General features: G+C 42.2%; 1 protein-coding gene and 48 non-coding genes across 53 annotated transcripts in view; all 49 read left to right on the top strand.

The window, feature by feature from the left end:
• Window positions 1-9,897, top strand: part of LOC149628482 (solute carrier family 12 member 2-like) — a 223,797-nt gene that overhangs the window by 88,452 nt on the left and 125,448 nt on the right. The gene's annotated exons all lie outside the window — the stretch shown is intronic.
• TRNAR-UCU (transfer RNA arginine (anticodon UCU)) lies at window positions 9-81 on the top strand. The gene has a single exon. It is a non-coding gene; the product is annotated as a tRNA-Arg (tRNA).
• On the top strand, window positions 155-227 carry TRNAR-UCU (transfer RNA arginine (anticodon UCU)). The gene has a single exon. It is a non-coding gene; the product is annotated as a tRNA-Arg (tRNA).
• On the top strand, window positions 591-663 carry TRNAR-UCU (transfer RNA arginine (anticodon UCU)). Its single transcript has one exon. It is a non-coding gene; the product is annotated as a tRNA-Arg (tRNA).
• On the top strand, window positions 737-809 carry TRNAR-UCU (transfer RNA arginine (anticodon UCU)). The gene has a single exon. It is a non-coding gene; the product is annotated as a tRNA-Arg (tRNA).
• TRNAR-UCU (transfer RNA arginine (anticodon UCU)) lies at window positions 883-955 on the top strand. Its single transcript has one exon. It is a non-coding gene; the product is annotated as a tRNA-Arg (tRNA).
• Window positions 1,174-1,246, top strand: TRNAR-UCU (transfer RNA arginine (anticodon UCU)). Its single transcript has one exon. It is a non-coding gene; the product is annotated as a tRNA-Arg (tRNA).
• On the top strand, window positions 1,320-1,392 carry TRNAR-UCU (transfer RNA arginine (anticodon UCU)). Its single transcript has one exon. It is a non-coding gene; the product is annotated as a tRNA-Arg (tRNA).
• On the top strand, window positions 1,611-1,683 carry TRNAR-UCU (transfer RNA arginine (anticodon UCU)). The gene has a single exon. It is a non-coding gene; the product is annotated as a tRNA-Arg (tRNA).
• On the top strand, window positions 1,757-1,829 carry TRNAR-UCU (transfer RNA arginine (anticodon UCU)). Its single transcript has one exon. It is a non-coding gene; the product is annotated as a tRNA-Arg (tRNA).
• Window positions 1,903-1,975, top strand: TRNAR-UCU (transfer RNA arginine (anticodon UCU)). The gene has a single exon. It is a non-coding gene; the product is annotated as a tRNA-Arg (tRNA).
• On the top strand, window positions 2,049-2,121 carry TRNAR-UCU (transfer RNA arginine (anticodon UCU)). Its single transcript has one exon. It is a non-coding gene; the product is annotated as a tRNA-Arg (tRNA).
• On the top strand, window positions 2,485-2,557 carry TRNAR-UCU (transfer RNA arginine (anticodon UCU)). The gene has a single exon. It is a non-coding gene; the product is annotated as a tRNA-Arg (tRNA).
• TRNAR-UCU (transfer RNA arginine (anticodon UCU)) lies at window positions 2,631-2,703 on the top strand. The gene has a single exon. It is a non-coding gene; the product is annotated as a tRNA-Arg (tRNA).
• Window positions 2,777-2,849, top strand: TRNAR-UCU (transfer RNA arginine (anticodon UCU)). The gene has a single exon. It is a non-coding gene; the product is annotated as a tRNA-Arg (tRNA).
• Window positions 2,923-2,995, top strand: TRNAR-UCU (transfer RNA arginine (anticodon UCU)). Its single transcript has one exon. It is a non-coding gene; the product is annotated as a tRNA-Arg (tRNA).
• On the top strand, window positions 3,214-3,286 carry TRNAR-UCU (transfer RNA arginine (anticodon UCU)). Its single transcript has one exon. It is a non-coding gene; the product is annotated as a tRNA-Arg (tRNA).
• TRNAR-UCU (transfer RNA arginine (anticodon UCU)) lies at window positions 3,360-3,432 on the top strand. The gene has a single exon. It is a non-coding gene; the product is annotated as a tRNA-Arg (tRNA).
• On the top strand, window positions 3,506-3,578 carry TRNAR-UCU (transfer RNA arginine (anticodon UCU)). Its single transcript has one exon. It is a non-coding gene; the product is annotated as a tRNA-Arg (tRNA).
• On the top strand, window positions 3,652-3,724 carry TRNAR-UCU (transfer RNA arginine (anticodon UCU)). The gene has a single exon. It is a non-coding gene; the product is annotated as a tRNA-Arg (tRNA).
• TRNAR-UCU (transfer RNA arginine (anticodon UCU)) lies at window positions 4,088-4,160 on the top strand. Its single transcript has one exon. It is a non-coding gene; the product is annotated as a tRNA-Arg (tRNA).
• TRNAR-UCU (transfer RNA arginine (anticodon UCU)) lies at window positions 4,234-4,306 on the top strand. The gene has a single exon. It is a non-coding gene; the product is annotated as a tRNA-Arg (tRNA).
• On the top strand, window positions 4,380-4,452 carry TRNAR-UCU (transfer RNA arginine (anticodon UCU)). The gene has a single exon. It is a non-coding gene; the product is annotated as a tRNA-Arg (tRNA).
• TRNAR-UCU (transfer RNA arginine (anticodon UCU)) lies at window positions 4,526-4,598 on the top strand. The gene has a single exon. It is a non-coding gene; the product is annotated as a tRNA-Arg (tRNA).
• On the top strand, window positions 4,962-5,034 carry TRNAR-UCU (transfer RNA arginine (anticodon UCU)). The gene has a single exon. It is a non-coding gene; the product is annotated as a tRNA-Arg (tRNA).
• On the top strand, window positions 5,108-5,180 carry TRNAR-UCU (transfer RNA arginine (anticodon UCU)). Its single transcript has one exon. It is a non-coding gene; the product is annotated as a tRNA-Arg (tRNA).
• Window positions 5,254-5,326, top strand: TRNAR-UCU (transfer RNA arginine (anticodon UCU)). Its single transcript has one exon. It is a non-coding gene; the product is annotated as a tRNA-Arg (tRNA).
• TRNAR-UCU (transfer RNA arginine (anticodon UCU)) lies at window positions 5,400-5,472 on the top strand. Its single transcript has one exon. It is a non-coding gene; the product is annotated as a tRNA-Arg (tRNA).
• Window positions 5,691-5,763, top strand: TRNAR-UCU (transfer RNA arginine (anticodon UCU)). The gene has a single exon. It is a non-coding gene; the product is annotated as a tRNA-Arg (tRNA).
• Window positions 5,837-5,909, top strand: TRNAR-UCU (transfer RNA arginine (anticodon UCU)). The gene has a single exon. It is a non-coding gene; the product is annotated as a tRNA-Arg (tRNA).
• Window positions 5,983-6,055, top strand: TRNAR-UCU (transfer RNA arginine (anticodon UCU)). Its single transcript has one exon. It is a non-coding gene; the product is annotated as a tRNA-Arg (tRNA).
• Window positions 6,129-6,201, top strand: TRNAR-UCU (transfer RNA arginine (anticodon UCU)). Its single transcript has one exon. It is a non-coding gene; the product is annotated as a tRNA-Arg (tRNA).
• Window positions 6,565-6,637, top strand: TRNAR-UCU (transfer RNA arginine (anticodon UCU)). The gene has a single exon. It is a non-coding gene; the product is annotated as a tRNA-Arg (tRNA).
• On the top strand, window positions 6,711-6,783 carry TRNAR-UCU (transfer RNA arginine (anticodon UCU)). Its single transcript has one exon. It is a non-coding gene; the product is annotated as a tRNA-Arg (tRNA).
• TRNAR-UCU (transfer RNA arginine (anticodon UCU)) lies at window positions 6,857-6,929 on the top strand. The gene has a single exon. It is a non-coding gene; the product is annotated as a tRNA-Arg (tRNA).
• On the top strand, window positions 7,003-7,075 carry TRNAR-UCU (transfer RNA arginine (anticodon UCU)). The gene has a single exon. It is a non-coding gene; the product is annotated as a tRNA-Arg (tRNA).
• TRNAR-UCU (transfer RNA arginine (anticodon UCU)) lies at window positions 7,294-7,366 on the top strand. Its single transcript has one exon. It is a non-coding gene; the product is annotated as a tRNA-Arg (tRNA).
• TRNAR-UCU (transfer RNA arginine (anticodon UCU)) lies at window positions 7,440-7,512 on the top strand. Its single transcript has one exon. It is a non-coding gene; the product is annotated as a tRNA-Arg (tRNA).
• On the top strand, window positions 7,586-7,658 carry TRNAR-UCU (transfer RNA arginine (anticodon UCU)). Its single transcript has one exon. It is a non-coding gene; the product is annotated as a tRNA-Arg (tRNA).
• TRNAR-UCU (transfer RNA arginine (anticodon UCU)) lies at window positions 7,732-7,804 on the top strand. The gene has a single exon. It is a non-coding gene; the product is annotated as a tRNA-Arg (tRNA).
• On the top strand, window positions 8,168-8,240 carry TRNAR-UCU (transfer RNA arginine (anticodon UCU)). The gene has a single exon. It is a non-coding gene; the product is annotated as a tRNA-Arg (tRNA).
• TRNAR-UCU (transfer RNA arginine (anticodon UCU)) lies at window positions 8,314-8,386 on the top strand. The gene has a single exon. It is a non-coding gene; the product is annotated as a tRNA-Arg (tRNA).
• Window positions 8,460-8,532, top strand: TRNAR-UCU (transfer RNA arginine (anticodon UCU)). Its single transcript has one exon. It is a non-coding gene; the product is annotated as a tRNA-Arg (tRNA).
• Window positions 8,606-8,678, top strand: TRNAR-UCU (transfer RNA arginine (anticodon UCU)). Its single transcript has one exon. It is a non-coding gene; the product is annotated as a tRNA-Arg (tRNA).
• On the top strand, window positions 9,042-9,114 carry TRNAR-UCU (transfer RNA arginine (anticodon UCU)). The gene has a single exon. It is a non-coding gene; the product is annotated as a tRNA-Arg (tRNA).
• Window positions 9,188-9,260, top strand: TRNAR-UCU (transfer RNA arginine (anticodon UCU)). The gene has a single exon. It is a non-coding gene; the product is annotated as a tRNA-Arg (tRNA).
• On the top strand, window positions 9,334-9,406 carry TRNAR-UCU (transfer RNA arginine (anticodon UCU)). The gene has a single exon. It is a non-coding gene; the product is annotated as a tRNA-Arg (tRNA).
• TRNAR-UCU (transfer RNA arginine (anticodon UCU)) lies at window positions 9,480-9,552 on the top strand. Its single transcript has one exon. It is a non-coding gene; the product is annotated as a tRNA-Arg (tRNA).
• On the top strand, window positions 9,771-9,843 carry TRNAR-UCU (transfer RNA arginine (anticodon UCU)). Its single transcript has one exon. It is a non-coding gene; the product is annotated as a tRNA-Arg (tRNA).

The following is a 9,897-nucleotide window of genomic DNA, read 5'->3' as shown; positions in this document are numbered from 1 at the left end:
AAAACCGTGTCCCAGTAGTGTAGTGGATAGCATATTGGACTTCTAATCCAAAGGTCCTGGGTTCGATCCGCAGCTGGGATGATAGCCAATCATTTTACTAGAAATATGAAAACTCAACTAGATTCGGGAAACATCAGGACCTGATAATAACCGTGTACCAGTAGTGTAGTGGATAGCATATTGGACTTCTAATCCAAAGGTCCTGGGTTCGATCCCCAGCTGGGATGTTAACCATTCATTTTACTAGAAATATGAAAACTCAACAGGATACGGGAAACATCAGGACAAAACAATAACCGTGTCCTAGTAGTGTAGTGGATAGCAAATTGGACTTCTAATCCAAAGGTCCTGGGTTCGATCTCAGCTGGGATGAGAATCGTTCCTTTTACAGGAAATATGAAAACTCAACTAGATTCTAGAAACATCAGGACCCGGTAAAAACCGTGTCCCAGAAGTGTAGTGGGTAGCATATTAGACTTCTAATCCAGAGGTCCTGGGTTCGATCCCAGCTGGGATGATAGCCAATCATTTTACTAGAAATATGAAAACTCAACTAGATTCGGGAAACATCAGGACCTAATAATAACCGTGTCCCAGTAGTGTAGTGGATAGCATATTGGACTTCTAATCCAAAGGTCCTGGGTTCGATCCCCAGCTGGGATGTTAACCATTCATTTTACTAGAAATATGAAAACTCAACAGGATACGGGAAACATCGGGTTAAAACAACAACTGTGTCCCAGTAGTGTAGTGGATAGCATAGTGGACTTCTAATCCAAAGGTCCTGGGTTCGATCCCCAGCTGGGATGATAGCCAATCACTTTACTAGAAATATGAAAACTCAACTAGATTCGGGAAACATCAGGACCTAATAATAACCGTGTCCCAGTATTGTAGTGGATAGCATATTGGACTTCTAATCCAAAGGTCCTGGGTTCGATCCCCAGCTGGGATGTTAACCATTCATTTTACTAGAAATATGAAAACTCAAAGGGATACGGGAAACATCAGGACAGAACATTAACCGTGTCCCAGAAGTGTAGTGGGTAGCATATTAGACTTCTAATCCAAAGGTCCTGGGTTCGATCCCAGCTGGGATGATAGCCAATCATTTTACTAGAAATATGAAAACTCAACTAGATTCGGGAAACATCAGGACCTAATAATAACCGTGTCCCAGTAGTGTAGTGGATAGCATATTGGACTTCTAATCCAAAGGTCCTGGGTTCGATCCCCAGCTGGGATGTTAACCATTCATTTTATTAGAAATATGAAAACTCAACAGGATACGGGAAACATCAGGACAGAACATTAACCGTGTCCCAGTAGTGTAGTGGATAGCATATTGGACTTCTAACCCAAAGGTCCTGGGTTCGATCCTCAGCTGGGATGAGAATCGTTCCTTTTACAGGAAATATGAAAACTCAACTAGATTCTAGAAACATCAGGACCCAGTAAAAACCGTGTCCCAGAAGTGTAGTGGGTAGCATATTAGACTTCTAATCCAAAGGTCCTGGGTTCGATCCCAGCTGGGATGATAGCCAATCATTTTACTAGAAATATGAAAACTCAACTAGATTCGGGAAACATCAGGACCTAATAATAACCGTGTCCCAGTAGTGTAGTGGATAGCATATTGGACTTCTAATCCAAAAGTCCTGGGTTCGATCCCCAGCTGGGATGTTAACCATTCATTTTACTAGAAATATGAAAACTCAACAGTATACGGGAAACATCGGGACAAAACAACAACTGTGTCCCAGTAGTGTAGTGGATAGCATATTGGACTTCTAATCCAAAGGTCCTGGGTTCGATACCCAGCTGGGATGAGAATCGTTCCTTTTACAGGAAATATGAAAACTCAACTAGATTCTAGAAACATCAGGACCCAGTAACAACCATGTCCCAGTAGTGTAGTGGATAGCATATTGGACTTCTAATCCAAAGGTCCTGGGTTCGATCCGCAGCTGGGATGATAGCCAATCATTTTACTAGAAATATGAAAACTCAACTAGATTCGGGAAACATCAGGACCTGATAATAACCGTGTACCAGTAGTGTAGTGGATAGCATATTGGACTTCTAATCCAAAGGTCCTGGGTTCGATCCCCAGCTGGGATGTTAACCATTCATTTTACTAGAAATATGAAAACTCAACAGGATACGGGAAACATCAGGACAAAACAATAACCGTGTCCTAGTAGTGTAGTGGATAGCAAATTGGACTTCTAATCCAAAGGTCCTGGGTTCGATCTCAGCTGGGATGAGAATCGTTCCTTTTACAGGAAATATGAAAACTCAACTAGATTCTAGAAACATCAGGACCCAGTAAAAACCGTGTCCCAGAAGTGTAGTGGGTAGCATATTAGACTTCTAATCCAAAGGTCCTGGGTTCGATCCCAGCTGGGATGATAGCCTATCATTTTACTAGAAATATGAAAACTCAACTAGATTCGGGAAACATCAGGACCTAATAATAACCGTGTCCCAGTAGTGTAGTGGATAGCATATTGGACTTCTAATCCAAAGGTCCTGGGTTCGATCCCCAGCTTGGATGTTAACCATTCATTTTACTAGAAATATGAAAACTCAACAGGATACGGGAAACATCGGGACAAATCAACAACTGTGTCCCAGTAGTGTAGTGGATAGCATAGTGGACTTCTAATCCAAAGGTCCTGGGTTCGATCCCCAGCTGGGATGATAGCCAATCACTGTACTAGAAATATGAAAACTCAACTAGATTCGGGAAACATCAGGACCTAATAATAACCGTGTCCCAGTATTGTAGTGGGTAGCATATTGGACTTCTAATCCAAAGGTCCTGGGTTCGATCCCCAGCTGGGATGTTAACCATTCATTTTACTAGAAATATGAAAACTCAAAGGGATACGGGAAAGATCAGGACAGAACATTAACCGTGTCCCAGTAGTGTAGTGGATAGCATATTGGACTTCTAACCCAAAGGTCCTGGGTTCGATCCTCAGCTGGGATGAGAATCGTTCCTTTTACAGGAAATATGAAAACTCAACTAGATTCTAGAAACATCAGGACCCGGTAAAAACCGTGTCCCAGAAGTGTAGTGGGTAGCATATTAGACTTCTAATCCAGAGGTCCTGGGTTCGATCCCAGCTGGGATGATAGCCAATCATTTTACTAGAAATATGAAAACTCAACTAGATTCGGGAAACATCAGGACCTAATAATAACCGTGTCCCAGTAGTGTAGTGGATAGCATATTGGACTTCTAATCCAAAAGTCCTGGGTTCGATCCCCAGCTGGGATGTTAACCATTCATTTTACTAGAAATATGAAAACTCAACAGGATACGGGAAACATCGGGACAAAACAACAACTGTGTCCCAGTAGTGTAGTGGATAGCATATTGGACTTCTAATCCAAAGGTCCTGGGTTCGATACCCAGCTGGGATGAGAATCGTTCCTTTTACAGGAAATATGAAAACTCAACTAGATTCTAGAAACATCAGGACCCAGTAACAACCGTGTCCCAGTAGTGTAGTGGATAGCATATTGGACTTCTAATCCAAAGGTCCTGGGTTCGATCCGCAGCTGGGATGATAGCCAATCATTTTACTAGAAATATGAAAACTCAACTAGATTCGGGAAACATCAGGACCTGATAATAACCGTGTACCAGTAGTGTAGTGGATAGCATATTGGACTTCTAATCCAAAGGTCCTGGGTTCGATCCCCAGCTGGGATGTTAACCATTCATTTTACTAGAAATATGAAAACTCAACAGGATACGGGAAACATCAGGACAAAACAATAACCGTGTCCTAGTAGTGTAGTGGATAGCAAATTGGACTTCTAATCCAAAGGTCCTGGGTTCGATCTCAGCTGGGATGAGAATCGTTCCTTTTACAGGAAATATGAAAACTCAACTAGATTCTAGAAACATCAGGACCCAGTAAAAACCGTGTCCCAGAAGTGTAGTGGGTAGCATATTAGACTTCTAATCCAGAGGTCCTGGGTTCGATCCCAGCTGGGATGATAGCCAATCATTTTACTAGAAATATGAAAACTCAACTAGATTCGGGAAACATCAGGACCTAATAATAACCGTGTCCCAGTAGTGTAGTGGATAGCATATTGGACTTCTAATCCAAAAGTCCTGGGTTCGATCCCCAGCTGGGATGTTAACCATTCATTTTACTAGAAATATGAAAACTCAACAGGATACGGGAAACATCGGGACAAAACAACAACTGTGTCCCAGTAGTGTAGTGGATAGCATATTGGACTTCTAATCCAAAGGTCCTGGGTTCGATACCCAGCTGGGATGAGAATCGTTCCTTTTACAGGAAATATGAAAACTCAACTAGATTCTAGAAACATCAGGACCCAGTAACAACCGTGTCCCAGTAGTGTAGTGGATAGCATATTGGACTTCTAATCCAAAGGTCCTGGGTTCGATCCGCAGCTGGGATGATAGCCAATCATTTTACTAGAAATATGAAAACTCAACTAGATTCGGGAAACATCAGGACCTGATAATAACCGTGTACCAGTAGTGTAGTGGATAGCATATTGGACTTCTAATCCAAAGGTCCTGGGTTCGATCCCCAGCTGGGATGTTAACCATTCATTTTACTAGAAATATGAAAACTCAACAGGATACGGGAAACATCAGGACAAAACAATAACCGTGTCCTAGTAGTGTAGTGGATAGCAAATTGGACTTCTAATCCAAAGGTCCTGGGTTCGATCTCAGCTGGGATGAGAATCGTTCCTTTTACAGGAAATATGAAAACTCAACTAGATTCTAGAAACATCAGGACCCAGTAAAAACCGTGTCCCAGAAGTGTAGTGGGTAGCATATTAGACTTCTAATCCAAAGGTCCTGGGTTCGATCCCAGCTGGGATGATAGCCTATCATTTTACTAGAAATATGAAAACTCAACTAGATTCGGGAAACATCAGGACCTAATAATAACCGTGTCCCAGTAGTGTAGTGGATAGCATATTGGACTTCTAATCCGAAGGTCCTGGGTTCGATCCCCAGCTTGGATGTTAACCATTCATTTTACTAGAAATATGAAAACTCAACAGGATACGGGAAACATCGGGACAAATCAACAACTGTGTCCCAGTAGTGTAGTGGATAGCATAGTGGACTTCTAATCCAAAGGTCCTGGGTTCGATCCCCAGCTGGGATGATAGCCAATCACTGTACTAGAAATATGAAAACTCAACTAGATTCGGGAAACATCAGGACCTAATAATAACCGTGTCCCAGTATTGTAGTGGGTAGCATATTGGACTTCTAATCCAAAGGTCCTGGGTTCGATCCCCAGCTGGGATGTTAACCATTCATTTTACTAGAAATATGAAAACTCAAAGGGATACGGGAAAGATCAGGACAGAACATTAACCGTGTCCCAGTAGTGTAGTGGATAGCATATTGGACTTCTAACCCAAAGGTCCTGGGTTCGATCCTCAGCTGGGATGAGAATCGTTCCTTTTACAGGAAATATGAAAACTCAACTAGATTCTAGAAACATCAGGACCCGGTAAAAACCGTGTCCCAGAAGTGTAGTGGGTAGCATATTAGACTTCTAATCCAGAGGTCCTGGGTTCGATCCCAGCTGGGATGATAGCCAATCATTTTACTAGAAATATGAAAACTCAACTAGATTCGGGAAACATCAGGACCTAATAATAACCGTGTCCCAGTAGTGTAGTGGATAGCATATTGGACTTCTAATCCAAAGGTCCTGGGTTCGATCCCCAGCTGGGATGTTAACCATTCATTTTACTAGAAATATGAAAACTCAACAGGATACGGGAAACATCGGGTTAAAACAACAACTGTGTCCCAGTAGTGTAGTGGATAGCATAGTGGACTTCTAATCCAAAGGTCCTGGGTTCGATCCCCAGCTGGGATGATAGCCAATCACTTTACTAGAAATATGAAAACTCAACTAGATTCTAGAAACATCAGGACCCAGTAACAACCGTGTCCCAGTAGTGTAGTGGATAGCATATTGGACTTCTAATCCAAAGGTCCTGGGTTCGATCCGCAGCTGGGATGATAGCCAATCATTTTACTAGAAATATGAAAACTCAACTAGATTCGGGAAACATCAGGACCTGATAATAACCGTGTACCAGTAGTGTAGTGGATAGCATATTGGACTTCTAATCCAAAGGTCCTGGGTTCGATCCCCAGCTGGGATGTTAACCATTCATTTTACTAGAAATATGAAAACTCAACAGGATACGGGAAACATCAGGACAAAACAATAACCGTGTCCTAGTAGTGTAGTGGATAGCAAATTGGACTTCTAATCCAAAGGTCCTGGGTTCGATCTCAGCTGGGATGAGAATCGTTCCTTTTACAGGAAATATGAAAACTCAACTAGATTCTAGAAACATCAGGACCCAGTAAAAACCGTGTCCCAGAAGTGTAGTGGGTAGCATATTAGACTTCTAATCCAAAGGTCCTGGGTTCGATCCCAGCTGGGATGATAGCCTATCATTTTACTAGAAATATGAAAACTCAACTAGATTCGGGAAACATCAGGACCTAATAATAACCGTGTCCCAGTAGTGTAGTGGATAGCATATTGGACTTCTAATCCAAAGGTCCTGGGTTCGATCCCCAGCTTGGATGTTAACCATTCATTTTACTAGAAATATGAAAACTCAACAGGATACGGGAAACATCGGGACAAATCAACAACTGTGTCCCAGTAGTGTAGTGGATAGCATAGTGGACTTCTAATCCAAAGGTCCTGGGTTCGATCCCCAGCTGGGATGATAGCCAATCACTGTACTAGAAATATGAAAACTCAACTAGATTCGGGAAACATCAGGACCTAATAATAACCGTGTCCCAGTATTGTAGTGGGTAGCATATTGGACTTCTAATCCAAAGGTCCTGGGTTCGATCCCCAGCTGGGATGTTAACCATTCATTTTACTAGAAATATGAAAACTCAAAGGGATACGGGAAAGATCAGGACAGAACATTAACCGTGTCCCAGTAGTGTAGTGGATAGCATATTGGACTTCTAACCCAAAGGTCCTGGGTTCGATCCTCAGCTGGGATGAGAATCGTTCCTTTTACAGGAAATATGAAAACTCAACTAGATTCTAGAAACATCAGGACCCGGTAAAAACCGTGTCCCAGAAGTGTAGTGGGTAGCATATTAGACTTCTAATCCAGAGGTCCTGGGTTCGATCCCAGCTGGGATGATAGCCAATCATTTTACTAGAAATATGAAAACTCAACTAGATTCGGGAAACATCAGGACCTAATAATAACCGTGTCCCAGTAGTGTAGTGGATAGCATATTGGACTTCTAATCCAAAAGTCCTGGGTTCGATCCCCAGCTGGGATGTTAACCATTCATTTTACTAGAAATATGAAAACTCAACAGGATACGGGAAACATCGGGACAAAACAACAACTGTGTCCCAGTAGTGTAGTGGATAGCATATTGGACTTCTAATCCAAAGGTCCTGGGTTCGATACCCAGCTGGGATGAGAATCGTTCCTTTTACAGGAAATATGAAAACTCAACTAGATTCTAGAAACATCAGGACCCAGTAACAACCGTGTCCCAGTAGTGTAGTGGATAGCATATTGGACTTCTAATCCAAAGGTCCTGGGTTCGATCCGCAGCTGGGATGATAGCCAATCATTTTACTAGAAATATGAAAACTCAACTAGATTCGGGAAACATCAGGACCTGATAATAACCGTGTACCAGTAGTGTAGTGGATAGCATATTGGACTTCTAATCCAAAGGTCCTGGGTTCGATCCCCAGCTGGGATGTTAACCATTCATTTTACTAGAAATATGAAAACTCAACAGGATACGGGAAACATCAGGACAAAACAATAACCGTGTCCTAGTAGTGTAGTGGATAGCAAATTGGACTTCTAATCCAAAGGTCCTGGGTTCGATCTCAGCTGGGATGAGAATCGTTCCTTTTACAGGAAATATGAAAACTCAACTAGATTCTAGAAACATCAGGACCCAGTAAAAACCGTGTCCCAGAAGTGTAGTGGGTAGCATATTAGACTTCTAATCCAGAGGTCCTGGGTTCGATCCCAGCTGGGATGATAGCCAATCATTTTACTAGAAATATGAAAACTCAACTAGATTCGGGAAACATCAGGACCTAATAATAACCGTGTCCCAGTAGTGTAGTGGATAGCATATTGGACTTCTAATCCAAAAGTCCTGGGTTCGATCCCCAGCTGGGATGTTAACCATTCATTTTACTAGAAATATGAAAACTCAACAGGATACGGGAAACATCGGGACAAAACAACAACTGTGTCCCAGTAGTGTAGTGGATAGCATATTGGACTTCTAATCCAAAGGTCCTGGGTTCGATACCCAGCTGGGATGAGAATCGTTCCTTTTACAGGAAATATGAAAACTCAACTAGATTCTAGAAACATCAGGACCCAGTAACAACCGTGTCCCAGTAGTGTAGTGGATAGCATATTGGACTTCTAATCCAAAGGTCCTGGGTTCGATCCGCAGCTGGGATGATAGCCAATCATTTTACTAGAAATATGAAAACTCAACTAGATTCGGGAAACATCAGGACCTGATAATAACCGTGTACCAGTAGTGTAGTGGATAGCATATTGGACTTCTAATCCAAAGGTCCTGGGTTCGATCCCCAGCTGGGATGTTAACCATTCATTTTACTAGAAATATGAAAACTCAACAGGATACGGGAAACATCAGGACAAAACAATAACCGTGTCCTAGTAGTGTAGTGGATAGCAAATTGGACTTCTAATCCAAAGGTCCTGGGTTCGATCTCAGCTGGGATGAGAATCGTTCCTTTTACAGGAAATATGAAAACTCAACTAGATTCTAGAAACATCAGGACCCAGTAAAAACCGTGTCCCAGAAGTGTAGTGGGTAGCATATTAGACTTCTAATCCAAAGGTCCTGGGTTCGATCCCAGCTGGGATGATAGCCTATCATTTTACTAGAAATATGAAAACTCAACTAGATTCGGGAAACATCAGGACCTAATAATAACCGTGTCCCAGTAGTGTAGTGGATAGCATATTGGACTTCTAATCCAAAGGTCCTGGGTTCGATCCCCAGCTTGGATGTTAACCATTCATTTTACTAGAAATATGAAAACTCAACAGGATACGGGAAACATCGGGACAAATCAACAACTGTGTCCCAGTAGTGTAGTGGATAGCATAGTGGACTTCTAATCCAAAGGTCCTGGGTTCGATCCCCAGCTGGGATGATAGCCAATCACTGTACTAGAAATATGAAAACTCAACTAGATTCGGGAAACATCAGGACCTAATAATAACCGTGTCCCAGTATTGTAGTGGGTAGCATATTGGACTTCTAATCCAAAGGTCCTGGGTTCGATCCCCAGCTGGGATGTTAACCATTCATTTTACTAGAAATATGAAAACTCAAAGGGATACGGGAAAGATCAGGACAGAACATTAACCGTGTCCCAGTAGTGTAGTGGATAGCATATTGGACTTCTAACCCAAAGGTCCTGGGTTCGATCCTCAGCTGGGATGAGAATCGTTCCTTTTACAGGAAATATGAAAACTCAACTAGATTCTAGAAACATCAGGACCCGGTAAAAACCGTGTCCCAGAAGTGTAGTGGGTAGCATATTAGACTTCTAATCCAGAGGTCCTGGGTTCGATCCCAGCTGGGATGATAGCCAATCATTTTACTAGAAATATGAAAACTCAACTAGATTCGGGAAACATCAGGACCTAATAATAACCGTGTCCCAGTAGTGTAGTGGATAGCATATTGGACTTCTAATCCAAAGGTCCTGGGTTCGATCCCCAGCTGGGATGTTAACCATTCATTTTACTAGAAATATGAAAACTCAACAGGATACGGGAAACATC

Source organism: Phalangium opilio, unplaced genomic scaffold (genome assembly GCF_054372755.1).
Source record: "Phalangium opilio isolate 3A_F unplaced genomic scaffold, DU_Popi_V2 ptg000105l_1, whole genome shotgun sequence".
NCBI classification, from domain to species: Eukaryota; Metazoa; Arthropoda; class Arachnida; order Opiliones; family Phalangiidae; genus Phalangium; species Phalangium opilio.
The sequence above is the reverse complement of the archived record's forward strand: the minus strand, read 5'-3'. Positions and strand labels throughout refer to the sequence as shown.